The sequence below is a fragment of the Trematomus bernacchii genome, unplaced genomic scaffold (genome assembly GCF_902827165.1).
Source record: "Trematomus bernacchii unplaced genomic scaffold, fTreBer1.1, whole genome shotgun sequence".
Classification (NCBI taxonomy): domain Eukaryota; kingdom Metazoa; phylum Chordata; class Actinopteri; order Perciformes; family Nototheniidae; genus Trematomus; species Trematomus bernacchii.
Genome location: NW_022987802.1, coordinates 371,399 through 380,889, shown reverse-complemented (window position 1 = coordinate 380,889; position 9,491 = coordinate 371,399).

Below are 9,491 nucleotides of genomic sequence, written 5' to 3'. Positions count from 1 at the left end.
TGTATACGACAGTGCCATAGCTAAATGTGTTAGGTGACGTCTAAAGGTGTGTTTTGCTCCGCTCACCGGTCCCTCACAGCGGGCAGAGCTGCAGGTGCTGATCTCTCTCTCTCGCATCCGGTACTTCACTCGCGTTTATGTCCAAATCCATCAGATCTAGCTAATGATATGGCTGCTGCCCCTGCCTACACGCAAATCACGCAGACTCAAACCTCATCTTATGCCCAAATGCGGTGCAAATGCGCTCCGCAGCCGTTGCGAGGTTCCGGCGCTAACAGTTCATGAGCGTGCTCCCCCGCCCCCTGTCAACACTCGCGACACATGAGTGGCCAGCCTAAACAACAATAAGCACTGCTTGGCAACCGTGTGTGGCGGCAAAGTACATAGACATTTTGACAGGAGAGATTTAGTTTTGCCGGTATTCAACATATTTAACCAGTCATAGTCCGGTAATTATTTACACTCTAAGAAGAGTCCTACACAACAGACATGGCGTCAAAAAGGAGTAATGTGTGGAAATATTTCGACCAGGTTAGTGAGTGCGGTCTAGAGTGCAAACTATGCCAAATTAAACTTATATATATACATACTATACCTTGCTATACCCACAACCTCCGATCCAGCTGAGAGGGTCTTCTCTACAGCTGGCCTGATTGTGAATCGCCTCCGCACATGAAAGCTGTAGGCCTATAGCTGTCAAACTGTGATCACCAGTTCAATACATTTGACAAATTCGACTTGGTTTCTATACTTATTTGAACATGTATTTATTTATTTCCAAAAGTTATTGAACAATTTTTTTTCGAAAAAAAGTTTTCTACTTTTTTTTTTGACCCAATTTTTTTTTGATAGGATATGTACATTTCGGTTAACCGGTTAACCGTTTTTTGGGGGGTCTAATATTCGAATATACATTTGCTTTCAAATTCCCATCCCTACCGGGTACCCATACAAAATACACAATTTTGGTTCTGCTTAACGGTTCCTAAACGCGGTAGACCCTGTATTCCACCGGGTCCGTCTGCGCCGCGGTGACCCGGTGGAATTCAGCGGCGGACTGGCCATCTGTGTGTTTTCTGGAGAATCACTGAACGGCCGGTCGCCAGCGGGCCGTTGACGGCCGGCTCGGTACGGTGACGGCCTGCACTGCCCTTAATTTTTTTAAACGGCATCATGTAAGTTGCGGCGACAGAGGTCCACAGTTTCCCCGCAGCGAGGCTCCCCCCGCCCTCCCGTAGATAGTTCACGAGCCAACCCAGTATCACGGCAAGACGTGAACATGTGACGATCTACCATGCTGGGAGACGTGAATATGTCACGGTTTCGTCCCTTCAAACGTGACAGTTACACGGTATTGTTAATATGGCCCAACCAGTGGAGAAATACCCGGAAGTACCAAGCAAATGGTCTACCGCGCCTATTGGTCGGTTTTTATTGTCAAAATGAGATGTTTTTAATTTATTTTTTAATCGTCACACTTGATTTCGCCGATTTTCTTGTTGCCCTAGCTGGTCGACACCTCTTTTAGCAGAAACAAAGGCTACATTAATGTATTAAATCGATGTTAATCCATGTGTGTGGATCATAGACTGGTGTGGATGTGGAATTAACGGATGTGACGTTGTGCGATTGCGTTGCCAGGCAACAAACTCTTCAACTACAACCCTAATTATATTTAAAAACATTTTAGAAGGCCTCACGAAATACTTTAATGTAAATTAAAATGTAAATGTGAAGGGGTGTGTGTAATGTGGTGATTGACATTATTCACCCACGGATCTATGGGTTGGGGGTATTGTTCCGCACGGACATTTTAGTTAACCGGACTTACTGTTGATGTGAAATCCTAAAAAAAAATACGTTATACACCATAACGGTGCACAGCTGATATAAAAGGACTTGTCGTTTTTCAAGATATTACTGATTTTCTTTGAATATAAGAATGTAAATACTGAGTTGAGAGAATAGTCAGGGGATTTGGGTGATGGGAGACACATCTATGTTACTGTTAAATGACGGATATACCTTTCTGTCTGTGATCAGGGTGCGTACGGGTGCTGGAAATCCTTGAAAATGCTTGAAATTGTACGAGGTGTTTTCAAGGTTTAAAAAGTGCTTGAATTTGGGATAAAGTGCTTGAAATTGTAAATGCTTTACTTCGCTTTTTAGATTAAAAGAAAATAAAGAAGTCGGAGCGCGCTTAATTGCTTCGCTTTTACATAAAACAGCTCCGCTCCAGCCTTCCCGCGCAATGCGCGTGACCTGCAAGTGTTTTTGTTACGTGTGTGACCTGGGCATTCTGATGAGAGTGATAGATGACAGTATGCCAGGAGGTTGCCGTTTCAACGAGCGTTGGCTAGCAGAAGACAAATACAAGCCATGGCTAAGACGAGGGTCAAGCGAAGCCCAAGAGTAGCCTCCTGCAAAGTGTGCAACAATAACGATGCGAGAATCTGCGCTGACGAGCCACACACCACACGAAAGGTACGCTGTAGTAGAACATTTGAGATTAGGCTATCGTTGCATGTAAAATACATGACACTTTTCTCTGTGCGCGGCAAAACAAGCTCGCCAAAATGGCTTCACTAGTCTGGCAGTATTTTAAGTGTCCGAAAATGACAATAAAATAGCGGTATGCAACGTGTGTGTGAAGCAGAAATCCTGCAGCTCCACCCACTGTGACGGACCGGTGAGCGGAGCAGAACACACATTAAGAGTTAGACCTAACACACTTAGCTATTTGATCTACCTCTGGAACAAGCTAAACTAGTTATAAATATATTTATTCTTCACTGCCTGGTCGCTCATTACTGGATCAGTGAGCTGCAGGAGATACTGACGGGCTGTCAGGAGAGAGAGAGAGGGGGAGAGAGGAAAAGAGAGCGATATCGGTATCGGCCGATACTGATTCCGGCGATCGGCTCCAAAATTGGCGATCGGAGCATCCCTAATAATATATATGATATGTTTTATAATGATTGATCATGAAAGTGTTATCAAAGCTGGTAAAGTTGCAGCTAGTTTGAATGACTTTGTATACTGCAGGGTAGCTTGTGAATTTACTCCAGGTGGAACTAAAGTCTGATTTAACACTTGATTATATTTCACATCATTCATCCACATCTGTAAAGTAACTAAAGGTATAAGTACATGTAGTGGAGTCAAAGTACACCATTTACCTCTGACTTGTGTTTACTGCCAACCTAAAAGTACCTCAAAAATAGTAATCAATAATATATTGAAAAGTTATTTGGCTGATTGTTTTATATTGGCTCAGCCAGGTTATATGGGATGCCCAGTCTACGTACAGATGGGTCACACATTTTGAAATATTAAACTTAGTTTTCTTTTCTAACATTTTTAATTTTTCATCCTCATGTAGAATGCTATTATGAAACACACATTTGGTTGTTTATAGCATAAAGAACATCTGATTTAATGTGAGGTAGGGAAATAATCATTTGAGTATAAGTATGTGTATATAAATATGTAATTTACAACAGCTGTAAGATGCTTGAAAATACACCTTGAAAATGCTTGAAAAGTGCTTGAATTTGACTTTGGAAAAGGTGTAAGAACCCTGTGTGATGTTTTACAAATCAGATATTATAAGTAAAACATGTGAAATAATATAGCAATATCCTGTACAATTATGTGAAAACATGAATAAAACTACACATCTTCAGATGTTATACATACACAAGTGTCCTACACTAATAATACAAAGTTATTATGGCTGTGTGTACCTTGTGTGCACCACCTAGTGGTTAAAGCACGTTATTGAATTAGTTGTGGATATGATATGTCAATGATCCTTAGAAAATCTTGAAATCTTGAAAGGGATATGCAAAATAGCCATTATATACAGTCCTTAATTAACTATTAGTAGAGAATAACGAGTAATGAATATACTTTATAGGGATCTGCAGATAAATGTTTAGTCTTCTCAAGCAGCAACTATCAAATATCTCTCCTGATTGTTGGCACATGACAATCACCTTTCCCTGAATTTTACTCAGGTGTAACTAAAGCCTGATTTAAGGGTTGTTTATATTTCACATCATTAATCAGAATCTGCAAAGTAACTAAAATAAATGTAGTGGAGTAAAAATACCAGGTTAACCTCTGAATTGTAGTGGAGTAGAATTGCTGTTTTGTTTAGTAATGGATATTGAATATGGAATAAAGGTTTTGACAAGACCTGGTGTAACAATAATCAAAAAGGACATTAAAAGAGCTCCAGATGTCAATGATCTAAACAAAACAGCACACCTGAAATGTATATTTAAATACTTTATTAAGGGCAGTGAATTAGTTTTTTCTGTATGTTTTTCAAATCAGTGTTATACAGTAAGTGTCATAGACAGTGTTACATTGCTATTATTATCCTTAAAATATATATAAAACAAAACCACTTATGATCTTTTTTTTTGGGTGGTTTACTAATGACAGTTAATTCTGTTTCTGCTATTGATGGTTTAATTTTTGTGAAAAATAATAAAATAATAAAATTCAATAACGTGCTTTAACCACTAGATGTGCCTTTCTATCAGCTGTGCACCGTTATGGTGTAAATACAGCCTATCTACCAATTGGATCAAATATAAAAGTCAGCCGAATTAGTATTGATACTGCAAGGAGACGTATTGTGTGAAATAAATGTAAGATGTTGTTTAATTGCTGATATATTTATGATCCACGTCACGTTTTCAGTTTTGGCGGCAGTGCTTCCTGTTTGTCCGGAAGTCTTCTCATCAGGGCTCTATAAATACAGAACTACGGCAGATATGTAATATTTAATGCAGCCGAACCGTGTATTACAATGCCGTTATGTGATGACCTCCAAAGAGAAAAGCAAGCAAACTCGGAATAAAGTATTATTATTATTTTTTTTAAATGTTTTCGGATTTCACATCAACAGGAGTCCGGTTAACTAAAATGTCCGTGCGGAACAATACCCCCAACCCATAGATCCGTGGGTGAAAAAAGATTATTAATTTAACCCTTTTAGAAGGGAAGATATAGTCATTCGTTCTGGGAATGTCATTTTCGAGCCTGAGACCTGAAAAACAGGCTCAGGGCTTAACAGGATAAGAGTCTATATACAAGTGATTGGAATATGATATATTAGATCAATACTTTCTAAATTGCAGCCAGATTAATGTTATGGATGTTGTTTCAAAAGTTCAGGTGTTTAAGTCTTATGGCCTGTGGGATGAAACTGTCCCTGAGTCTGGTGGTTTTAGTTGGACATGTTTTAGAGAGAGTTTCAGTAAGTTTGGAGCATTTTTTACATTTATATGAGGAGAGATAGTACATTAGCTCCATGAAGATGACTTTGCACTTTAGTTACAGTGAGATATAAACTCAAACAAAGAAATGTGATGTATCTGAATTTGATAAAGAAATAATTAATGCAGCTGCACTTCCTAATATGAGATGTTATAGTCATATGTCCTCCTGCAGTCACTAACAGAGGATGCTGTAAAACAGTGGTCACCAACCTTTTTAAGGCGAGACACTACAGGTGAATAGGGTAATTTTTTTTACTTAAAGATATCAGCTAGAAATATCTCCAGTTAATTACTTACATCAAGACAATTGTTTTTTGTATTACAAGTTTTATGAAATAGCATGTTTAAATATGCAAATGAGCCATCATCTCATAAAATATGCGCATATTTTAATACATTTCAGAAACACAAATCTGAACATTGGATAAAGCCATGTTCAAAATTCTTGTTTCATTTTGTAGTCATATTAGAATCTAAAGTTTTTACAGAAGGGATTTTGGATATCTCTTTTTATCACTCCATAAACAGCCCTAAAATATCAATTTTTGCCATGTTTTTGGGTATAAAATGTAATTCTGTAAAAACCTTCAGAATATTGATAGGGATATAACTGGAAGGTTTGGTGTATGTAAGTGCTACTGAAGTGGACATTTCTCACTTGGAATAGGAGAAAAAACTCATTTTGAGAAAACGACCTTTAAAGATTGCTGTGAGGCGCTACCTAAACCCTCCTGTTCTCTGGATGACAGCTTGCGCCTCAACGCACTCCGTGAAGGTATTTCGTGTTCGGGATCATTTGTTTTTTGTCTAACCTTGCTTCGTGCAAGTGACAATTGTTGTCGTCTTCTCTGTGAACATTGTTTTCACTGTTCTTTTGCCATTTTGAGATTTAAATTTCCAGCGGAAAGCTGAACCAGGAAGTGTTTTAGCACACCACGTGACGCATCTGAACGAATCACGTTGTCAGAAATTGACACCAGCCAATGAGATTTCGTTTTTGGGTTTAAGACCCCTTTGTACTTTCCCGATTGGTTGCTGATACAAAGGAAATGACTATATTTGGATCCGATGAGATTGTGCAGGAGAGACGGAGTTTTCCAACGATGCCTCTGATGACATGGTCCAAACAGCGGTCGCGGTACTTTATGTTACGTTAGAAAGTTAACTTTGGTAAATTTAAGAAAAACCTATAGACGCAAATAGACAAACTTTAGTCAAATAAACACCTAAATGTGTATTTTGTAAGTTTTCCTTCCAAAAACCTGAAAGAAAACATGTTATGGAATCAAAATAGCACAACATCTCAAAATTGACCAGTGCATGAAAAACGATGTTTTTGCCTGCCGTGTCTCGCCTTAAGCCCAAGATCCCCGACCTCGGCCATGGTGAAAGGCAAGATCTACCTATTGCAGAATTGAGTGAAAAAGACGGCCCAGACAGTACTTTTATGAGAGGCCTTTAATGTCGGCTAATTGCATCTGAATTACATCAAATCATTTGGTGCAACTTCCAATTTGATTAAACCAAGAACACAACATAACTAACATGTCAAAAAGGATAAATATATATATTTACATCATTTTAAGTTTCATTCATTCCTTCATTACAATCCTAAATGTAAATGTATGTAGCTTATTTTCCATTTGTTTGAGTGAATGAGTAAATTATTTTGTTGACAGCAACAACAACAAAGAAAAAAAACAACATCTTGCAGTGAGCAGATAACATAAAGGGCCATTTTAACTGTGAGGCTATTGATTTCTGTTCGTTGTTCTCGCGTCCAGGAGAGAAGCTTCAAATAAGGAGACTAATGGAGTCTCTCAAAAGGTTCAAATGGGTACTTTAATTAAGTAGCGCGGTAATGGAACAAACAGAGTACAGGAGCACAGCTGTGGTGGGGAGGCGGCGGGGTGAAGCAGTGCTTGAGATCTCGTTGTCCTCCGTCTGTATCGATCCAGCGCTCCTCCTTCAATGGCGGCTGGTGACGTCGTTCTCCCACCTCTTTCTCCAATGTCCGATATCGCACATAACAGAGGATTTAGACGTCGTGTGGTCATTGTATAACTTCCACACGCCTTTTCTCCTCATACACTCTTTCATTACTTTTTATTTAATGCATTTTAACGGCTGTAATCGATGTTAACGTGAAACCGGAAGTGTTCCTTGTTGTCAACGGCAACGTCTTTCAATACGTGTTCGCGCGGTAGCCAATCAGCGGTGAGGATCTCAGCCTGCCGTCACTGACGTTGAATCAGAAAACCAAAACATCAGCCGTTAGCTGTTAGCACTCAGAGCTCACAGCTCCTGGTATCTGTTCAGAAACTAGACAAAAGTTAAACAAGTACAAACCACAGACTGTCTGTGTCATGGCGAATACAGTCGCTGTTGTATCTGTGTCTGTATCATGTTGTTATGAGTGTAGACGGAGCATATATTATACAACATTAGTTTAGCCTGATAGATCCGATCTCTATTCAGAAAACAAGCATTTTAAAAGGTTTTTCTCCTGCTGTCTTGTCTGCAGACAGAGCATTAATTCATGGTTATACTAACCGGTATCAGTATGTAGTTATTCCGGCATCATTTTGAAACGTGTATTACAATTAAATCATGGTAAAATATGTTCCTTTAGTTGTAGTTGTTATCTACCATAAGTGCAGTGAGTTCAAAAATATGCAGCATCACTTGAAGTCAGTCTATTATTTTCGGGAGCGACAGGGAATGTCTCAAAGACACGTCGATCAAGTGGCACCTGCTAACGGGGTGGTGGACGATAGGCTTACATCTAAAAACTTTTTTTTTAAATTATTTATTTATTTTTTACTTTTCTTTTGTAAACTTCTTTTTTTTAAACGGTGCGCGATCTACCCGCACGATCGACTGGTTGGTGACCACTGCTGTAAAACCATCCGATCACTTCAGTGTAGCTTTGAATGATCTCTAATACAACTCACTATTTACAAAGCTGCTAGTGCTAAACCAGAATAACTATCACATGGCTGAGCTGTCCTCCCTGCTGGACACCCTGTCTGCACAGAGAGATACCACAGCTCCTTCAGTGAGGCTGCTGCACCACAGTGTTTCACAGAGAGACACCACAGTTCCTTCAGTGAGGCTGCTGCACCACAGTGTTTCACAGAGAGATACCACAGGTCGTTCAGTGAGGCTGCTGCACCACAGTGTTTCACAGAGAGATACCACAGCTCCTTCAGTGAGGCTGCTGCACCACGGTGTTTCACAGAGAGATACCACAGGTCCTTCAGTGAGGCTGCTGCACCACGGTGTTTCACAGAGAGATACCACAGCTCCTTCAGTGAGGCTGCTGCACCACATACCTCATTCACACCAACGCAACTCTGGTTCAAGCTCCGTGCTAGAGCTTTTCAGGTTCAGAACCGGTTCTTCGGTTTAGCTCCGGCTCTTTTCACACCGCCCAGAGTCCGGCTGGTGCTGCATCATTGCATCATCGTTTGCGTCATGACGTAACCGTTTGCGTGCCTGCTTCATAAAGCCAAACCGCGCAGAAACCCCTCACAGCTCACACCGACAACAACAACAATGGCCGATTGTTCTCCAGCTTCCTCTGTACCTCTTCGGAAGACCAGATTCCCAGTAGGTAGCTGGTCTCTTCAGTGGACCACTGCTGCTTGTTAAGTTTCTCCATCGTTGTGTACAAACTGTATAAAACCCAGGCTTTTTGTTGTTGTTCAGGAGTTGATCCCCAAGTAGACCACATCACACGCTGGAATAACCCTGATGGGGAATATCACTGTCTGTAAAAATATTTGAGGAACAGACTAAATATGTTTGAAGAAATCTGGGAACCTTTTCCTGAGAAACACACTCAAATATACGTATAACATAAGTAAACAATCTTCTAGTACAGGGGTCGGCAACCTTTTTGATATGAAGTGCCATTAAAAAAAAATGTTTTTATCAGCGTGCCGACGATCGTGAATTATCAACGGGGGGGAGGGGGGTGTGACTCGCTCGACGCTCGTGAACTGTCAACAGGAGGGCGGGGGAGCCTCGCTGCGGGGAAGCAGTGTGTGGACCTGTCAGCGCAACTTACATTAGGGATGCTCCGATCGCCGATCCGATCGAGTGGGCGGGTCCTATGGGGATCTTCCATTCACTGGCATTCACTGGCGCTTCCACAAACAACAACCAACATAATTGTTACATTGAAATGAAGTA